This window comes from Budorcas taxicolor, chromosome 16 (genome assembly GCF_023091745.1).
Source record: "Budorcas taxicolor isolate Tak-1 chromosome 16, Takin1.1, whole genome shotgun sequence".
In the NCBI taxonomy this organism is placed as follows: Eukaryota; Metazoa; Chordata; class Mammalia; order Artiodactyla; family Bovidae; genus Budorcas; species Budorcas taxicolor.
The window spans coordinates 59214806-59234040 of NC_068925.1; the positions used below are offsets into that span (position 1 = coordinate 59214806).

The window sequence follows — 19235 nt, forward strand, 5'->3', positions numbered from 1 at the left end:
TGCTGCTGCTTTTCCCAATTGATGACGACAAAGATTCATCTTTTATCGTCCTCTTCTCCACTTTTACTCCCCACGTCTTTAGTTCCACTGGTCTCGATGCTATCTCAGTCCACAGGCACAAGGTTGGGTGGCATCCATTGGCATGAACCTTCTCTCAATGTCACCTGGTAACTTCCCCAGGTCTGCCTCTCAGAGTTCCACTTCTTCATCGCTCAGCTTCCTGTCTGAAATAAAACTCAGAGGAACACGTCTCTCCCCCTTTCCCTATGCCTCCATCACTATTTGCACAGCTTCAGCCTCTGACAAACTGGCCCCTTGTTTTGTAAGATATATTAAGATACAATAAAATTTTAGGCTGTGATACCTTACCTTGGTAAAAGAAAGCTCACCTTAAGATTACAGACTCCTTATTTCCTGCAATTCACTGATCCAATCACTAAAACATCATCAGCTTATTTGGTTCAGGTAAGCATCAAGCTGAATGGTGTTCAAACAAATGACAGCAGTGGTGAGGCAGATAGCAGGTCTTAGAAGACACCATTCCCAGAAGATAATCATAGTAATTTGCTGTCATCATTCCTTCACAAGTCCAGGAGAAAAGAGCAGCATTAAAACCCATGTAGAAGGCAGAAATTTTGAAACTTGGAGAAGTACATGGTACACTTGAATCCTGGGAACTGGTGGCAAAGCCAAGAAATAATGAAGCAGCAGATGGCAGGCTGTCAGGAGAAAGGTGGACCCTCCTACTGCCTCACCTAACTAATTTCAGGGCAGCTGGTACTTTATCTAAAGACCATTTTAAAATCCTGCAGTGCCTTGCTCCTCAAAATGTGGTCCATGGGCCAGCTGCATGGACATCACTAGGGAACATGTTTAAAATGAAGACTCTCAGGTCCCTCCCCAGGCCTCCTGAGTCTGAATCAGCATTAAAAGCTGCTTATTCCTGAGTCTTGAGAAGTTTTGGTGGGGGGCTCATAGCTCAGGTTAAGACTAGCAGGTCTAACCTAGCTACAAAGTAGACTCTATTTTGAAATTTCATTGAATAAGTAAGAACATATGATAATATGGAATATTCCATTTGCTGTTCTGATGTACCATTCACTGTTCATTTTGCTCTGAGACCAGAGAGGCTGACCTCTGTGAGAGCAGAGGGATGAACAAGGCTGAGATTCCTCAAAGGCCCCCTCGTGCCTCAGTGAAAGTCACAGCTCTGTCCCAACAGCCCTCACCATCTTGGGGTTCTGGTAAGCCCTCCTCCTCCTGCTCTTCAGGCTTGAGACTGGTCTCAACACTTTACTGTTTAACAGCCTCTGCATACTGCACTATTCCCTTTCGTACCTGTCAAATAATCCCTCAGTGAATTCTGTAAGACCCAGTTGGAGTATATAACTTGTTGTCTGCTGAGACCTTGATTGATAGATTTAGACAAAACTGTTGCTTCAAAGGAAGAAAGGAGAGTGGAGAACTTAACCAATTATAGAGGAGGGAACTTAAAATATAAGAATGGTCCAGAGGAAAGAGGAGAAGGCAATGGCACCCCACTCCAGTACTCTTGCCTGGAAAATCCCATGGACGGAGGAGCCTGGTAGACTCCGGTCCATGGGGTTGTGAAGAGTCGGAGACGACTGAGCGACTTCACTTTCACTTTTCACTTTTATGCATTGGAGAAGGAAATGGCAACCCACTCCAGTGTTCTTGCCTGGAGAATCCCAGGGACAGAGGAGCCTGGTGGGCTGCCGTCTATGGGGTTGCACAGTCAGACACGACTGACGCGACTTAGCAGCAGCAGCAGGGAAAGAGGTAGCACCGAATTAGTAACTAAGGGCCGTGTTCCATCACACAGATGTCGAACACAGGAAACAGACTCTGAATGTGTTGAATAGCAAGCTTAGCCGTCATCTGTTAAGAAATCCTAATTCTCAAAATGGGGTTTCCACTGCATTTCAATCCATAAGTGCATCCTAGTTATGTCTTGTATCCCGTTAGATGCTCATCTGGCCTGCATCCACAAACAGCCTTTGAAGATAAGTCATCTCTTGAAAGTGTCCCCTCCCCATTCCTTCTCCCTAAAGAAAAGCATTGATTGGATAAGCCCCCCTTTTCCCTGTAAGACCTATCCTCTCACAATCAACGTGTTCAAGTGCCCCATTCCTTTGTTTAGTATGACCCCTATTTTGCAGGAGCATCCAGGATTAGATACGATCTAATTTCTTTCTGACTCCTTTACATCACAGACTGTCACACGCGTACATGCATTTGCCTATCTACAAACCATATGCTATTCTCCCCGAGTGGAGTTTGGCCCACACCGCTCCAGAAGGCCCACCTCTACAAGGAGTCAGCAACCAGACTGGTCAGGTAAGAAGGCTTTCCTGCAGCTGCCCATCCATAACTGCCACTCGGGTGTCAAGCTTATTCCTACCGTATCCTCATTCTGTCCCTCTATCTAGAATCTTATCACCAGCAACAGGTTCTTAAGTCACCCAACATTCAAGGCCCTTAGCAGGCTCACCTTCTTTGTAAGGCTTTCCTGCAGCTGCCCATCCATAACTGCCACTCGGGTGTCAAGCTTATTCCTACCGTATCCTCATTCTGTCCCTCTATCTAGAATCTTATCACCAGCAACAGGTTCTTAAGTTACCCAACGTTCAAGGCCCTTAGCAGGCTCACCTTCTTTGTAAGTCTTCCCTGCAACTTTAAAACATAAAAATTCCTCCCTTATCAAAACTCTTTTTGATGCTTGCTTCTAAGTTTGAAACCAGGGGGTTTCTGTAAGCAAAGCACATGTGCAAACAGAAATGGATACATGGGGCAAGGAGATTCAGGCATAACCTCTAGGTTCCTGGCTTAAGACCCCAGGTGGAAGGTGGTGTTGTTTCCTCTTCTTTATTTTTATCTCTTGGGCCTCCTTTATTCCATAATCATTCTTCCCTCCCTCTCTCCTCCTTTTTTATGCCTTTTGATTTTTTACTAAAACCTGGTCATTTGTCGTAGAGCATGCTGCACTTTCTGGGATTGCTTTATGTCGTGTCTTTTAACACCGTACTTTTTTTGTCTTTTAAAAGTTTGTAGTGAGATACACATAGCATGAAATTTAACATCTTTAACTATTTTTAAGTTGGCATCTATAGGACATTAAAGTACACTCACATTGTTGTGCGATCGTACCATCCATCTCCAGAATTCTCATCTTCCTAAACTGAATCTCTGCACCAGTTAAACAGCAACCCTCTCTTCCCCATGGCCCCTTCCTCTCAACCCGTGGCAGTGACCACTCTACTTTCTGTCTGTGAATCTGATCACTCTAGGAATAAGTGGAATCATACAGTATCTGTCCTTTGTGACTGGCTTATTTCATGTAGCATAACGTCCCCAAGGGTTATCCCAGCTGTAGCATGTGTCAGCATTTCCTTCTTTTTAAGACATAATAATATTCCATTGTATGTGTATAACACATTTTACCTATTCATCTGCTGATGGGAAATTGGGTTCTTTCCACCTTTTGGTTATTGTGAATAGTGGGTAGTGCCAATTATTGGGTTGGGAAAAACAGAAGGAAGAGAGATGGCAGGTAAAGGGAGAAAGAGTAAGCCTAGTTTGGAGCATGTTAACATTCTGTGCCTCTGAGATATAAAAATGCTCATATTTGATATACAAATACTATACATACAGCTTTTGAGTTCAGAAGAATGTCTGAACTGGAGGACTAGATTTAGCAGTTGTGGGCATTTAGGTAGCAATAAAATCAACAGAGTAAATGAGATCACCTATGGAGAAGAAGCAGAAGATCTAGGACTGAGTCTTGAAGGTACTGAGGGAGAGAAGGATGAGGGCTTCCCAGGAGGCTCAGTGGTAAAGAATCCCCCTGCCAATGCAGGAGACACAGGTTCCATCCCTGGGTTGGGAAGATCCCCTGGAGCAGGAAATGGCAGCCCACTCCAGTATTCTTGCCTGGAAAATTCCATGGATAGAGGAGCCTGGCAGGCTACAGTCCATGGGGTCACAAAAAGAGTTGGACATGACTTAGCAACTAAACAACAACCACCACCACAAAAGAATGATGAGCAAGAATAGGAGATAGAACAGGATAGAGAAAAATGAGAAGAAATTCAACAAAATGTGGGGCTATTTGATTCTGCACAGCATCTAGAATAGACAGGATGTCAGGCCTCATCAGTTTGGTAAAAATTAAAATTGAGAATAGACATAAGTGAAATTCTTTAAACTACAAATATTTACTTTTCAAATATAGTTTGCTACATTTAAAAGTATTTACTTGAAGCTCGCAGAAAATAGATAGCAAATCTAAGGAATTCATTTGTTCAGGAAATAGTAGAGGAATATAGATACTTACTAGGAAAGTGTGCAGAAATCACTGATGTTACATTTGTGACACATTGTTAGAAGATGTTTAAGACACACCTGATAAAACTCTCAAAGTGGTTTTAAAGGAGCTAAATTGTGTTTCACACACACACACACATGCACATACACTACCCCAGGGGATAGACAGCTTCACTGCATTGGATGTGAGAATGCTCTAAGATAGAATTTTTCAACTCCAGTGCTTAGCAGAATACTGTCTATAAAAATCACTGTTGAGGGCTTCCATAGTGGCTCAGTGGTAAGGAATCTGCCTGCCAGTGCAGGAGACATGGGTTCGATCCCTGATCCAGGAAGATTCCACATGCTCCGGAGCAACTAAGTCTGTGAGCCACAACTGTTGAGCCTGTGCTCTAGAGCCCAGGAACTGCAACTGCTGAGCCCACGTGCCACAGCTGCTGAAGCCTGCACACCCTAGAGCCTCTGCTCTGCAACAGGAGATGCCACCACAATGAGAAACCCATGCACCGCAGCAAAGACTAGCCTCTGTTCTCTGCAACTAGAGAAAAGCCAGTGCGGCAGCAAAGACCCAGCTCAGCCAAAAAAAGTATTTTTTTTTTTTTTAAATCACTGTTGAGCAAAAAACATGAGACCTCGGTTGAAGAAGGAAAGTGTTAGTCACTCAGTCGTGTCCTACTCTTTGTGACCCCATGGACTGTAGCCACCAGGCTCCTCTGTCCATGGGATTCTTTCTCCAGGCAAGAATACTGGAGTGGGTTGCCATTTCCTTCTCCAGGGGATCTTCCCAACCCAGGAGACCTCGGTTAGATTTCAGGAAAAGCAACCTGTGACTGGAACTTGTTTAAAACTTTCAAAATTGTAGAATGCTAACTGAAATCAAGAGGCTATAGCATATCTTCCTCTAATATTGTTTAAAAAGTAGAAATGGGTTCTCATCTCTCTGGTCCTGTAAGGGCAGGCATGACTCAAGATAAAGAAGACAGACTTGAAGATCTCTCATGGGTCCTCCCTTTCATAAGATTATATGATGCTCTCCAGTTCTACTGCTTTTGGTGGAAGAGCTTTCATCTTTCCAAACTACTAAAATAGATAGCCTGGCCAGGTTTTTCAAACTTACTGATTTTTCCACTTCCTTGAAAAGCTCAGTTGAAGGCATCTTTCATCTTTAATTCTACTTCTGAATATTTCCCTCTTATACTATTTATTATCATTCACTTGTTACTTGCCCTTCCTTCTCCATCCTTTCTCTACCTTATTTATCTACCCATAAAACACACTAATATTTGAGTTTTTTTCACTGAAGTCTATTGGTTTGAGAACTCAAAGTTGGTGGGTAAATTTAAACCATATATTGTCATATGTGAAAAATTAGTAATAAGAATTTTATTAGGTCAGAATTTTAATTTTTTTGGTCAAAGGCCATCACTAAACTTACAGAGGAAAGAAAATGTATAAAGAAAACTTTAAGTTATAAAGATCAAACAAGGACTAAGTTAGCATGATTTCCTAAGTGTAAAAATAGGTAACATTTCATGGTTAATTTATTAAAACCATGAGGCTGATTCATCAGTATACTCTATGGGCTGGAGTGTCTAACCTAACATTAACTCCGATTCTGAAATAGTCAATGAGTAATAGAGGATCAAAAATTATGCATGTGTCACTGACAGGCAAACCTTCCTCTTTCCAGTGATGTTCCAGAGTAAATATTAGTTTTCATTATTTTGATTATCCTCCCAAAAGGTTTAGAATTAGTTCTAGATACAAAGCAGGAGGAAATAAATATGCACTAACACCTACTACGTGTGAGGTTCTATGCTTTCAGTGTATATAGATTTTGACTTACTCTTTACAGTGACCCTAGTAGATAAGGACTTTTCAGTTCTGTGTTCTACATAAGTTCACAGACAGTAGATAAACTCCTCCAGGTCCTACTTTAGTAAATCTCAGAACTAGAATCTGGTTCAATATGCCAACAAATTTGGAAAACTCAGCAGTGGTCACAGGACTGGAAAAGGTCAGTTTTCATTCCAATCCCAAAGAAAGGCAAGGCCAAATAATATTCAAACTACCACACAATTGTACTCATCTTACAGGCTAGCAAAAAACATGCTCAAAATTCTCCAAGCAAGGCTTCAACAGTATGTAAACTGAGAACTTCCAGATGTTCAAGCTGGATTTAGAAAAGGCAGAGGAACCAGAGATCAAACTGCTAACATCCGTTGGAAAATTAAGAAAAAGAGAATTCCAGAAAAACATCTACTTCTGCTTTATTGACTACACCAAAGCCTTTAACTGTGTGGATCACAATAAACTGTGGAAAATTCTTCAAGAGATAGCAATACCAGACCACCTTACCTTACCTGCCTCCTGAGAAATCTGTATGTGGGTCAAGAAGAAACAGTTAGAACCAGACATGGAACTGGTTCCAAACTGGGAAAGGAGTATGTCAAGGCTGTATATTGTCACCCTGCTTATTTAACTTACATACAGAGTACATCATGCGAAACGCTGGGCTGGATGAAGCACAAGCTGGAATCAAGATTGCCAGGAGAAATATCAATAACCTCAGATATGCAGATGACACCACCCTTACAGCAGAAAGCAAAGAGGAACTGAAGAGCCTCTTGATGAAAGTGAAAGAGAAGAGTGAAAAAGCTGGCTTAAAACTCAACATTCAAAAAATGAAAATCATGGCATCCGGTCCCATCACTTCATGGCAAATAGATGGGGAAGCAACGGAATCAGTGACAGACTTTATTCTCTTAGGCTCCAAAATCACTGCAGATGGTGACTGCAGCCATGAAATTAAGATGCTTGCTCCTTGGAAGAAAAGCTATGACAAACCTAGATTGCATATTAAAAAGCAGAGACATTACTTTGCCAATCAAGTTCTGTCTAGTCAAAGCTATGGTCTTTTCCAGTAGTCATGTATGGATATGAGAGTTGGACTATAAAGAAAGCTGAGCGCCGAAGAATTGATGCTTTTGAACTGTGGTCTTGGAGAAAACTTTTGAGAGAGCCTTGGACTGCAAGGAGATCAAACCAGTCCATCCTAAAGGAAATCAGTCCTGAATATTCCTTGGAAGGACTGACGCTGAAGCTGAAGCTCCAACACTTTGGCCACCTGATGCAAAGAACTGACTCATTGGAAAAGACCCTGATGCTGGGAAAGATTGAAGGCAGAAGGAGAAGGGGACAACAGAGGATGAGATAGTTGGATGGCATCATCAACTCTATGGACATGAGTTTGAGCAAGCTCTGGGAGTTGGTGATGGACAGGGAAGCCTGGCGTGCTGCAGTCCATAGGGTCACAAAGTTTTCAACACAACTGAGCTACTGAACTGAACTGAGAATCTGGACTCAAAACTGTCAGAACACAAGCCCTGAGCAGGTGTACCACTGTCCACTTTAGAGAAAAGGAAATGTGAAAGGTCCCCTGATGCCAGCTTGCTTCGAGTATGGGCTCAACAGACCAGGAAATAAGCCAGCATCTTGCCTTTAATTATGAAGTAGACATAATTTAGAAAAAGATTGCTGTGAAAGCCTGGCTGAGTTTGAGAGAGGGAAGATCGATCAAGCAAAGTGGAATTCTATGTAACCCTCCTATAGCACTTGAAAAGACCAGCTTCTATAAAAGCTAGCCTTTTAGAAATGGGGGCGTACTGTATTTCACGCAAAGGTTCTTTAACAAGAAGACTAGGTTAGTGGGGAGACTGTGTGTTCATTCGTTCTCATTGGCAGCCACTTGATATGAATTAGTTCCCTGAATTCTCACAACCACCCTGGCATTATGACTTCATACTGGAGAGATTGTGTCGCAGAGAAATTAGGTATTTCTTGGTCAGTGTCATGAAGTAATGAAGCTAAGGTGTGGATCTAGGGCTAAGCGTGAAGACCAGGCTTGCTCCATTATAATACCATGGAGAGAAGGCGTGCTGAAGACTGTTGTGGCAGTGCCTCTCCGCCTTCAGAGTGCCTATAGACCACCTGGGATCTTGTTGAAGCACATGTCTAGTTCATCCAGTGTGGGATGGAGCCTTGGAATCTGCATTTCTGAGAGGCTCCCAGGTGATGCTGATGCTGCTGGTCTGCAGCCACTCTTAAGGCTAGAAATGATGACAATGTATTTACGAAGCGACTCCTACAAGTATATTCCCAACCCAGGCATGCTTCGGCCAGATGGCTTCAGCGAAACTTTGCTTTCTAGAATATCCAGTTAGTGCTCTAAATCAACAGTCCCCAACCTTTTTGGTACCAGGGACTGGTTTCGTGCAAGACAGTGTTTCCGTGGACAGAGTGTGGGCTGGAGGAATGGTTCAGGCAGTACCAGGACCGATGGGGAGCGGCAGGGGAAGCTTCACTCCCTCACCTCCTGCGGTGCAGCCCAGTTCCTAACAGGCCGTGCATCGGTACTGGGGGTTGGGGACCCCCTGCTCTAAGTGAGAGGATGGTGATTGTCTCTGCTGTAGGTGCTAAGATAGAGAGTGGGAACACAGAAAAGATGGGGTTGAGGGATTAAGTGTTCCCCATGTGTATCACCCTTGGCTTCCCGGGTGGCTCAGAGGATAAAGCGTCTGCCTGCAATGCAGGAGACCCGGGTTCGATCCCTGGGTTGGGAAGATCCCCTGGAGAAGGAAATGGCAACCCACTCCAGTATTCTTGCCTGGAGAATCCCATGGACAGAGGAGACTGGCGGGCTACAGTCCACGAGGTCGCAAAGAGTCTGATACGACTGAGCGACTTCACACACACACACACACACACACACACACACACACACGTGTATCACCCTGGGCCCTCACTTCAGTTCTGCAAGCATCTGGCCAACTGCTCAGCAAAGCAAGGACTCGCAGTTCCATTTGTAAGGCAGAATTTCCCTATGTCTCCTGAGATCCTGGAGGCTGCAGCAGTTCTCCAGTGAGCAGGATCCCATGTGACAGGCCCACATCCATAGAAGGGGGTAGAGGGGCTGGCCACTTGGAAGTGTTTGTTACAAAGTTGTTTTGCGACTGTTTACTGTGGTTCTCTGCTCTGCTTTGCATTTCACTTCTTCCTCCCTGCCCCACCCCATTCCCTCTCTCCCACCCTTATAGGAGCCCAATGACAAGGGACCCTCCTCCATGTCTATGAGTCAGGCATCAAGGCAGCTTCCACAAATGTTCTCTATTTCAGTGGAAACCAACTTCATAGCACACTGCACTTAGGTGCCTACCTAGTCTGCGATAATTGCTTCATTTCAGCAGCAAAAAAAAAAAAACAAAACCTTATTACCATGTTTTTGCAGCTCACAGAGGCTTTTGTGTAGAGAATCTTTCACATCAAAGGAAGAGGGACTCTGTTGATGACATACATACCAGCTGTTTCCAGAACTGCTGGCCCCTCCCTGCCACACCTCCTCTGTGGGCCAGCTGCGGCCCTGCTCACCGGGAGTGAGTTCCTCGAGGACACTGGGCATCCACCTCTGTCTGGCAGGGGTGGGTGCCACCTGGCAACAATCAGCCTGGGAACCCAGACTCAAAGGCAGATGCGGGTAATGAGGTCCAATGGGGGAAATGGCTTCAAACTGCTCTTGATCAATATTGCCACAACGAGTAGATTTTGCTCCCTCCCAAACAGGCAGCTCTGCTTTCTCTTCATCTCATATCACTAATGCCCCTGGGTCTGAGATGTAGCTGGGAAAAGGGGGGTGGAGGAGAAACGCATGAGGTGCAGACATCCCCCTATTCTAATAAGATAGCTGTTACCTTTTATCTCTACATTTCATGCAGCTTAGACAGTCCCGGGGCAGCCCAGAATCCTTTCCTCGTTTCCCCTTTTCAAGTCAGTCTGTTATCATGCCCAGTGCGCTTCTCATTAATTTTTTTTTCCTACATCATCTCCTGCTCCTCCCTCTGCAATGACCTCTCTCCCCCGTGACTGGTTGTGAAGGTTCTCTTTCATTTCTCTTTCTGAGGCAGTCTTTGTAGAGCTAACTTTAACTAGCCGACCAATTCTTTCCCAAGCCTCTACAAAGCATCGCATGAAAAGGGACAGGCAAGCATAAGACAGAGACGACCCACGTGAAGCCTGCAGCCCTCTCCTATCTCCATCCTTCTCTGCAAACATTCAGCCTTTTCCCAGAGATGGCCTGGAAACTGCCTCTTTATCACAAGGAGTTCAGCTTCCAAGTGGCACCGGGCAGCCAGTTCGCCATAGGAGACACTAAGTCATAACCACTGCACTTGCTCCAAATCAGGCTATCAGCACCTAAGGCTGTTTCTAGTTTCCATGTGGCAGAAAAGAGATCATTTTCTCTCCAGACTAAAAGGGATCATATATAATATTAGAGGGCTTCCCAAGTGGCGCTAGTGGTAAAGAACCTGCCTGCCAATGCAGGGGATGTAAGAGACACAGGTTCAATCCCTGGGCCGGGAAGATCCCCTGGAGAAGGGCATGACAACCCACTCCAGTTTTCTTGCCTGCAGAATCCCATGGACAGAGGAGCCTGGTGGGCTACAGTTCATAGGGTCCCAAAGAGTTGGACACGACTGAAGTGATGGAGCACACAGCACACGTATATTATGACACTCGAGGTTCAGTGATTAAAGTCTTAAAACACCTTGGAGCCAGGATGAGCTGAGTGACAAGTCCCACTACTGTCCCTGTTCTGGAATTGATTGTTTCTCATGGGAAGCATACCAGACCATTCCAGCTGGAAAGCCATTTTCCACTGTCACCCTTTTGACCTTGGGTTTGTTCTTGTCCACCCCGTCCTCTACTGCCATCTTGTTCCCTCTGAATGTGCCAGTTCTGGAGCTGGACTTGCGTGGCTTTTTGTCTTTTCTCTCTCCCCACTTCCCATGCATCTCCCTGGCTTCAACTCCTTTGCTCTCACTCACATGTGTTCAACCACCACCCTGGTTCCAGAAGCTAATCTCTGCCCTGATACCATTTTTCAGGCCCTCCCAACCTTGCCACTCTCTCTCAATTCCGGCTACAGGATTCATCTGTATTCCATTAATGCCCTGCATTAACTGAGTATGTAGACAAGCCCCACCTAATCTCCATAATTATTCAGTAGGTGGAAAGGGAGTGGGGAGTTTCCCAAAGAAACCTAAGAGAGTGAGTTCCAATTTAAAAACACATAACTCTCTGCATAGCAGGGAATAAACTTGATTGATGGTAAATTTGATATAATAAACTGGAGATAGTAAAATTGGCCATATAAAAAAGTGTTGTAAGTATTTAGATAAACCCTTAGGGGAACAGCCCCAAAGGATCGATGCAAAGAAATGATGGCTGGGAGGCGACAAGACACCCCCTATCTGAATTAAATATCATTCAAAGCAAACGTGTTACTTGACCGAACACAAAAGGAGTACAGCTTAGGGATTAAGTATGTTTGCTTTGGAGCCAGACCACCTAGGTTGGTTCATTACTTTGCAATTACTAGCTGGGCGAGTGTGGCAAGTTACTTAATTTTTTTGAGCTCAGTTTCCTTATATATCATATAAGGACAATAATACCCATCATAATGTGGATGAACTTCTTAAAAGAATACTGCAAAGTGCTTGTTTAGCATTGTGCCTAATGCATAATAATTCCATAATGGATATTTGTTTCAAACCCTTTGTTCTTATTATCAGATCAGACTCTTGAGCCATGTGGACAGTGGCTCTTACATGACATGAATGGCTCACACATACCTTTTATTTTTTAGTTGAACTCTTTATTTTGAGATAACTGTGGCATGACATGCTGTTTGGAGAAATGGTAGAGATGGCACATGTCCTTTACTCAGCTTTCCCCAATGGTAGCACTTTGCAGAACATTTTACAGTATCAGAGTATGGCAGTCAGGGTATCGACAGTGATATAAACACAGCACTGATCTCATTCAAATCTGCTGTCTTACTTACACTCATGTGTGCATATGTGTGTGCATGTGTGTGTGTGTATCCTATGCAGTTTGGTTGCACGTGTAGTGTCAGGCATCCACCACCACAATCAAGATGTGCAGCAATACTCCAATTTTAAAAAAAAGATGCACAGAAGTTTCATTACCACATACATGTTTTATGGCCTGTAGCTTTATTTGCTTCTTTTTAAATTAATTTTTATTGCAGTGTAGTTGCTGTACCACGTGGTCTTAGCTGCTACCGTACAGCAGAATGAATCGGCCATACATATACATACATTCCTCCATTTGGACTTCCATCCCACTCAGGTTCCCACAGTGCATTAGGCAGAGTTCCCTGTGCGATATATATTTCTTTAAATCAGGATTTTAAACAGCCTAATTTGGGTGGCCACAGTCGAAATGCTCATTTCTGCCTTTCTTCTGGTTCCTAGTACATTTTATCAGTGATGCTCACGGATTTTTCCTGAGCCAGCTGTTTATCCTCCAGTGCACGCGGTTCAAGCGCAGCAGTGGAGCACTTGGCCATCAAAGATTCAGAGCCCATGAAAAGAGGAGGAGGAATGGAGGAGGGGGAGAAAGGGTAGGAGGAGGAAGAGGAAGAGAGGGCAGAATAAGAGTGAGGGCAGAGAAGAGAGAGGAGCAGGCATGGCAGCCCCTTCCCTGCCCAGGTCAGGAGAAGCACCCCCATCTCCCCAGTCTTGATGCCAACCCCCCATTTCACCCACAGGGAGTATCTGGTGATCAGTCAGTTCTGATTTGCTGACTTGCTCTAGTCCAGAGTCTAAAGGGAGCCTGTTCTGACTCATACTGAGGTCTGAATATAAACATAAGACCAGGAGGATTATGAATTTTGCCCCCCCCCCAAATCCAGACCCTATTTTGGTGAAAATGAAATGGAAAGACACATATAGGGGAACACATGTGCAATTATGCTTTTGTGAGACTGAAGTGCAGGTTCAAACAGTTTTTTATAATTACAAAAATACTTGGCAAGTACCTAAAAATAGAAAAAGCAAAATAATAATCATCCCTAATCCTATCACCATAGATAACTACCATTAGCATTTCTAGAGTGTAATGTTCCCTCAGGTATTTTCTATGCAAATATATCTATATGTGCAACATTGAATTTTATAAAACTTGCATCGTACTACATAGCAATGTGTATCCTGGATTTTCCCTTGTTCAGTTTCTAAGTCATGTCCGACTATTTGCGACCCCAGGGACTGCAGTAAGCCAGGCTTCCCTATCCTTCACTATCTCCCAGAGTTTGCTCAAAATCATGTCCACTGAGTCAATCATGCCATCCAACCATCTCATCCTCTGTCACCCACTTCTCCTGCCCTCAAACCTTCCCAGCATCAGGGTCTTTTTCAATAAGTCAGCTCTTCAAATCAGATGATCAAGGTATTGGAGCTTCAGCGTCAGCATCAGTCCTTCCAATATTCAAGGTTGATTTCCTTTAGGACTGTCTGGTTTGATCTCCTTGTGGTCCAAGGGACTCAAGAGTCTTCTTCAAATTGAATATTATGAAAAGGATTTTCCCTGGAATGTCTCTTGGGTTTCCTCCATGTTTTGAATATGCTAAATACTGTGTAAGATGAATTTAGAGAGGCATAGTTCATTCAGCTAGTCCCCTGATATTGCTTAGATATTTTATCCACTTCTGTTTCTCAGGGCACCTGCATCAATGTTGCTTTCATCATTTATGTTCAGTTGTCTTTTAGTCTTGTTTTTGAAATATGATTTTTTTTTTAAAGCAAAAAACTAAGAATTTTTGTATTGTCAGTGTGGTTTTCCACTCAGTGACATACCCACATATCCAAGTTGATCTAATCATGGTTGCTGTGAGATTCCAATAAGTAGAGGACCTTGAAATGTGTAGAATTCTTTCTGCCCACATTTCAGCCAACGTAATGTTTCTATAACACTAATTCTTTCCTAGAACTCTGAAAACACAAGGTAAAATCTTCAACTTTCAGGAAGGAGATAAAAAAAATGTGCTTGTTTCTATCTGGCTATATGATTTGGTTAAGAAAACATGGGGGGGGATGTTTTTCCATTTGTTTCTATGCCAGTTCTGCCCTCTAGCTGGCCAGAACAAAGCAGTCGCATAAAACTGCATGAGATCCTTTCCCATATAAACTATACCACTACTACTAGGTCCCAGGGACGCTAATGTGGGTAGGACATTATAATTCTGAGACAGTGTTCATGGAAGTCTTCTGGAGGCAAGGTGAACGATCCAGTGACCTTCCAAAGTACCTCAACACCCAGAATTCCTAGGAATTCATGAAACCCAAATGTAGGACTATCAAGTCCTCACTCTGTCTAAGCTGACTTTCCTCCTACTTGGGACTCTGCAGCCATCACCAGGCAATGACGAATCAGGGACAGGCAGATCATGATGTGAGTACCTCTTCCACCTCACAGCCATTTACAGAAAGAAGCCCTCTTTCCATAGATGAAATCTGAGACTTTATTAGTAAGACTAAATATCATCTTCATGTATCATGCTTGACATTATTACATTAAAACTGTGCTCAGATGCTTTACTGAATTTTATGTGTAGATGAAAGCTGTATCTTATGCTTCTTTTCTCAAAATCAAAATATTTTTCTTATAGAAACAGCTAAGAGTTTATAGTTAAGTTGTGGCATAAAAGCTTGCCTCTCACAAGCTCACAAACTTACTTCTCTTCATAAAAAATGTCTTTTCTCAACTGTGATTTCCTCTGAAGCCAAACCCTCCTCTCTCTTTTCATTCACTGCTAAATCTCTTAAAGCACTCTGCATTCTGCACTCCATTTTCTCAGCTAACATTTCTTCCTATAGTGTTGCCTGCCTTTACCATTCTACTCACCTGACTGGTAGCTCTTGACTGTCTAATCCAGGGGGTTCTTACCAGCCTTCGCCCTTCATGGTTTTCCACCAGACTCAGTTATTTGATCACATTCTCAATCAGAAAACACTCCCCTGACTTCTTTGACTCTCCGTTCTCCTACTTTTAGCCCTAACTTCCCTTCCCAGTTCTCAAGCTTTTGAATTTCCTACTCATGAGAAGCAAGCCTTCCTCGGACTCCGAGTCCCATCCTTATCAGTCTCCATGCCTTCCCCAGGAAACCCAGGGCCCCTGCTCTGTGTGTATTTGTTACTACCCTTATCCTAACAACTCCCACACCCTTCAGTGCAGCCCTTCTCTCCCAAACTGAGCTCTACTCCCCAGCTGTCCCTTTGAGTATGCACATGAATTTCCCAGCTGCACCTCAGATTCAACTTTTTCAAAAGCAAAGCTATTGTCTTTCACTTCTCAGCTGCTCCCCACCCTCCACTTGGAAGCAACTCCTCCTTTGCAGTTCTGAGCCTTGGTGAACAGCAGGCTGGTTATTTTTAAACATACAGAGGACGTTTTTGACCCTCACCCTCACATTTACTCAGTGAGCAAGTTCTCTGGAGCTTTCCCCAGACCTCCCATTCACAGTTCTTGTCCTTTCTCATACCACTCTCAGCTTCAGTGTCATAGGCGTTCACTTGAACTTAGCTTCCACCTTGCATCTCTTTCCTGAAATCCTTTCCATCTGCCTTTTCATCATGCCCAGAAACAAATTCTTAAATTTGTTTTAAGAATTTAAACGATTGGTAGAACCCCGTTCACCAGCTATCTACTGAGGATCTGCTGTGTGCCAGGCCCTGGTTAGCCCTCGGGATATATGAGAACAAAGATGACAAGAAGCCTCCCCTGGTGGAGCCTGTGTCCTGTGGGAGCTCACAGAGGATAAGCAATAAGCATCCAGCATGGATTTCCTCCTCAAACAGCTTCACTGGCTACTCGTTTCTGCCTACCCCACCACCACCATAAAAATAAAATCCAAACTTTGAGGCATGATGATGTTCAAGATTCTCCAAAGCCGAGTGCCTGATTTCCAGGCGTCTCACACTGCACCTCTCGTCACTGCACCATTCACCATTTCCCAGGCACACGCACCACAGGCCTCCTCCCAGCCTTTGCCCAGGCTGTTTCCTCAGCCTGGCTTGCCCTTCTACTCCATACCTACAAAATAGCCATCATCCTTTGAGATTCTACGTAATGTTACTTTCTCTGTAAAGCTTTTCTGTTCTGGAAGCCCCAGGCATCCATCAAAGTGAATCCCTTCTTTTCTGCATGTTTACATCATGTTTATCCTATCAATCATTTTACACTTACAGAATGTGTTATATGTGAAGCATGGTACTAGATATAGGTCCCACTTTCTCTCTATGTATATATATTTATGTATGTATACACACAAATATATATATATACACATATACAGCAACTACTTCATTTTCTGTATTATATTTATTTATAATGTCCCACCCACCATCCCATAAACACAGTAAATTGTAAGATTCTTCTGAATAGGACTTGTCCTTTTCTGTATTTATTTCCCCGTCACATTGTGTTAAACATAGCTGTTAGATGAATGGATAAAAGACCAAATATATATTAGTAATAATACTGAATGTGATGACAATCTGATTATTTAGTGAATCTAGGTAATAAAATAGTTTTTGTATAAAAGTGCAATCAGTTGAGGCAATTTTCTTCTTTAAGGATGACGGGTGTTATTTTTCAATTATCACCAATTAATATGCATGGCGTGTTCACAGGATGACTGGTGCTGATCCTAAGGGGGGCTCTATGGACTATTACTGAGGTGAGCCTCGCTCTCCAGTGCTCTGAGAGAAGTAATTTGTCTTGATATTCTTGGTGTCAGTATGCAAATTAGTATATCCCTAGGAGCATAAAGAAACCAGCTAGTTAAAGTAAAGACCACTAGGTGGTTCAGAACAGGTACATCTTTCTTTAAAAAAGTCATTACACAGAGTCAAACTAATGGTGGGATGTCTCAGGGAGAAAGTATTCTAATCCCCAAACAAAAGGGTTTTCAAACAGTTCCCTACAAGCTGTCTATAAAAGGCAGTCCTGACCATCCTCTGAGCCTCTCACGGTACTTGCTTTGCTAGTATTATCTTTCCACATAAGGTTAGAAATGCATTTCCCCCTTAAGTGTGTAAGTGAGCCCCATAAAGGACTGGGAGAGCCTGTCAGTCTACAGCCTTTTATGTACCTGTTTATTTATTTTTGGCTGCGCAGGGTGTTCATGCTGCCATGGGCTTTCTCTAGTCACAGCGAGGGGGGCTACTCTGTAGCTGTGGGGCACAGGCTTCTCACTGTGGAGGCTTCTCTTGTGGAGCTCTAGGCATATGGACTTCAGTAGCTGTGGCTCCTGGGCTTAGTAGCTCCAAGGCATGTGGGTTCTTCCTAGACCAGGGATTGAACTCGTGTCCCTGCGTTGACAGGCGGATTCTTAACCACTGGACCAGCAGTGAAGTCCTAGTCCACAGATTTTAAATCAACCCAAAGAAGTAATGCTGCAGCCAGAAGCTCACGGGCTGATGGGCAGAAGCTCTGGAGAGGGCAGAACCTAATGAGAGACAGGTTGCGGGGGGGTGGATCTCAAAGACATGTCAAGAAACAAAATCATAATTTGCTTTATTTCCTGCTGTAAAGATATTTTTCCCACAGGAATTCCCTTCTTCTCACATTCTCCACCTGGAAAATTCCTGTTCATGTCTTCTTTGTCAGTTCTTGAATGTTATTATCACTGGGAAAACTTCCCAACCCCTATGAGTTAGCTACACCCTCCTCTGTGCTTGTGCAATGCCCAGCACGTAAATGCCAAATGGCACAGATCCCCTGGGGTGGTAGCCTCATCAATGTCAAAGGCTATTTCTTATTCACCCCAGTATTCTAGAACCTATCCAGTGCATTCATGTTTAAGGTCAAGGAAGAAAAATGGCATTCACTACTGAATACACAGATTCCTACATACCTCTCTGTGAATATGTTTAATATTAATAATGCAGGAAACCAAACTTCTCCTATTCCATTTTCTGGTTCAGCAACACTAGATCCAGAGTGGGTTGTCACAGCTTTGCAGGCTGCAAGTGGGTTGCCATGGAAACAAGGTTCTGGTTGGAGGCTCTGGCTAAAGAGCCCTTCTCAACTCAGACAAAGCTGCAGAAATGCAAAGGGTATTTCAGTTCCCCGCCTTCTCTTTTCCCAAACCTTCCGCTCATTTGAGCAACTTGAATGCCGAAGCCAGCTGAGTTCTGGGAGCCAGTTCTCCCAGAACTCCATATACTCCTGGAATGGCCTTGCCCACACAGAACAATACGGAGTTAGCTCTGGACACTTTTTAATGCTTTCTGTGCTTCTCTTACTTTTCCTTCTGCCTTTTGTGGTTATTCTTGCTCTGCCTTCCATTTTGTCTCATTCTCAGTATCACAAAGAACAACCCCAAGTATGCCCACTAACAATCTTCTTGTTGTCTATCAGAAGCCACCCCCCTCAGTCCTAAAATAGCAGGGAAAGCAACGGGGCAGGCCGGGCCATGGGGAGCTGTTGAAAGAACCCTTTCTCTGGTTCAGAAGCCAGGTGCCACAATCCACGGTCAAAAACTCACCAAGTCTTCCAGGAAACAAGCTCCTCCTCCTCCTCCTTTTCTGTGAGGCACCAGAAAGCAGCCATGTTTTGCTAATGTGTGTTTGCTCCCTGCTGCACCAAAAGCAGCAGCAGCATGGCCTCAGAGCTGGAACAGGGAGCGGCAGTTTAAAGCTGCGGTCTCTGGTCTCCTGCTGGAAAGTCTCCTCGAAGTATGTTTCTGTGATTCCTTGATATTTAATTGAAGTATTAAAATGCTGAGCTGCAACATCGATACTCAACTTAATACATCCTCAACTACCCTGGTGAAAGTTAAACACTGGGAAATTTTACATAAAGACAGCATGGAAACCAGGCATTGAGAAGCCTGTTGGTACCCAGAGCCCCACTGCTTATGAAGTCACATAACCCACTGTCTTTCTACGAAGGGCTTTCTCCTCCCCTTAGGCATCGCGAAGGGGTTTTCTTGATCTGGATTCACACAAAGCTGGAAATCCAAGGCC

The 19235-nt window shown here is 43.8% G+C and overlaps 1 protein-coding gene and 1 non-coding gene across 2 annotated transcripts in view; one reads left to right on the forward strand and one right to left on the reverse strand.

The window, feature by feature from the left end:
* The window catches only part of ASTN1 (astrotactin 1), a 356719-nt gene that overhangs the window by 289239 nt on the left and 48245 nt on the right, over positions 1-19235 (reverse strand). The window lies entirely within an intron of this gene.
* On the forward strand, positions 8895-8966 carry TRNAC-GCA (transfer RNA cysteine (anticodon GCA)). The gene has a single exon. It is a non-coding gene; the product is annotated as a tRNA-Cys (tRNA).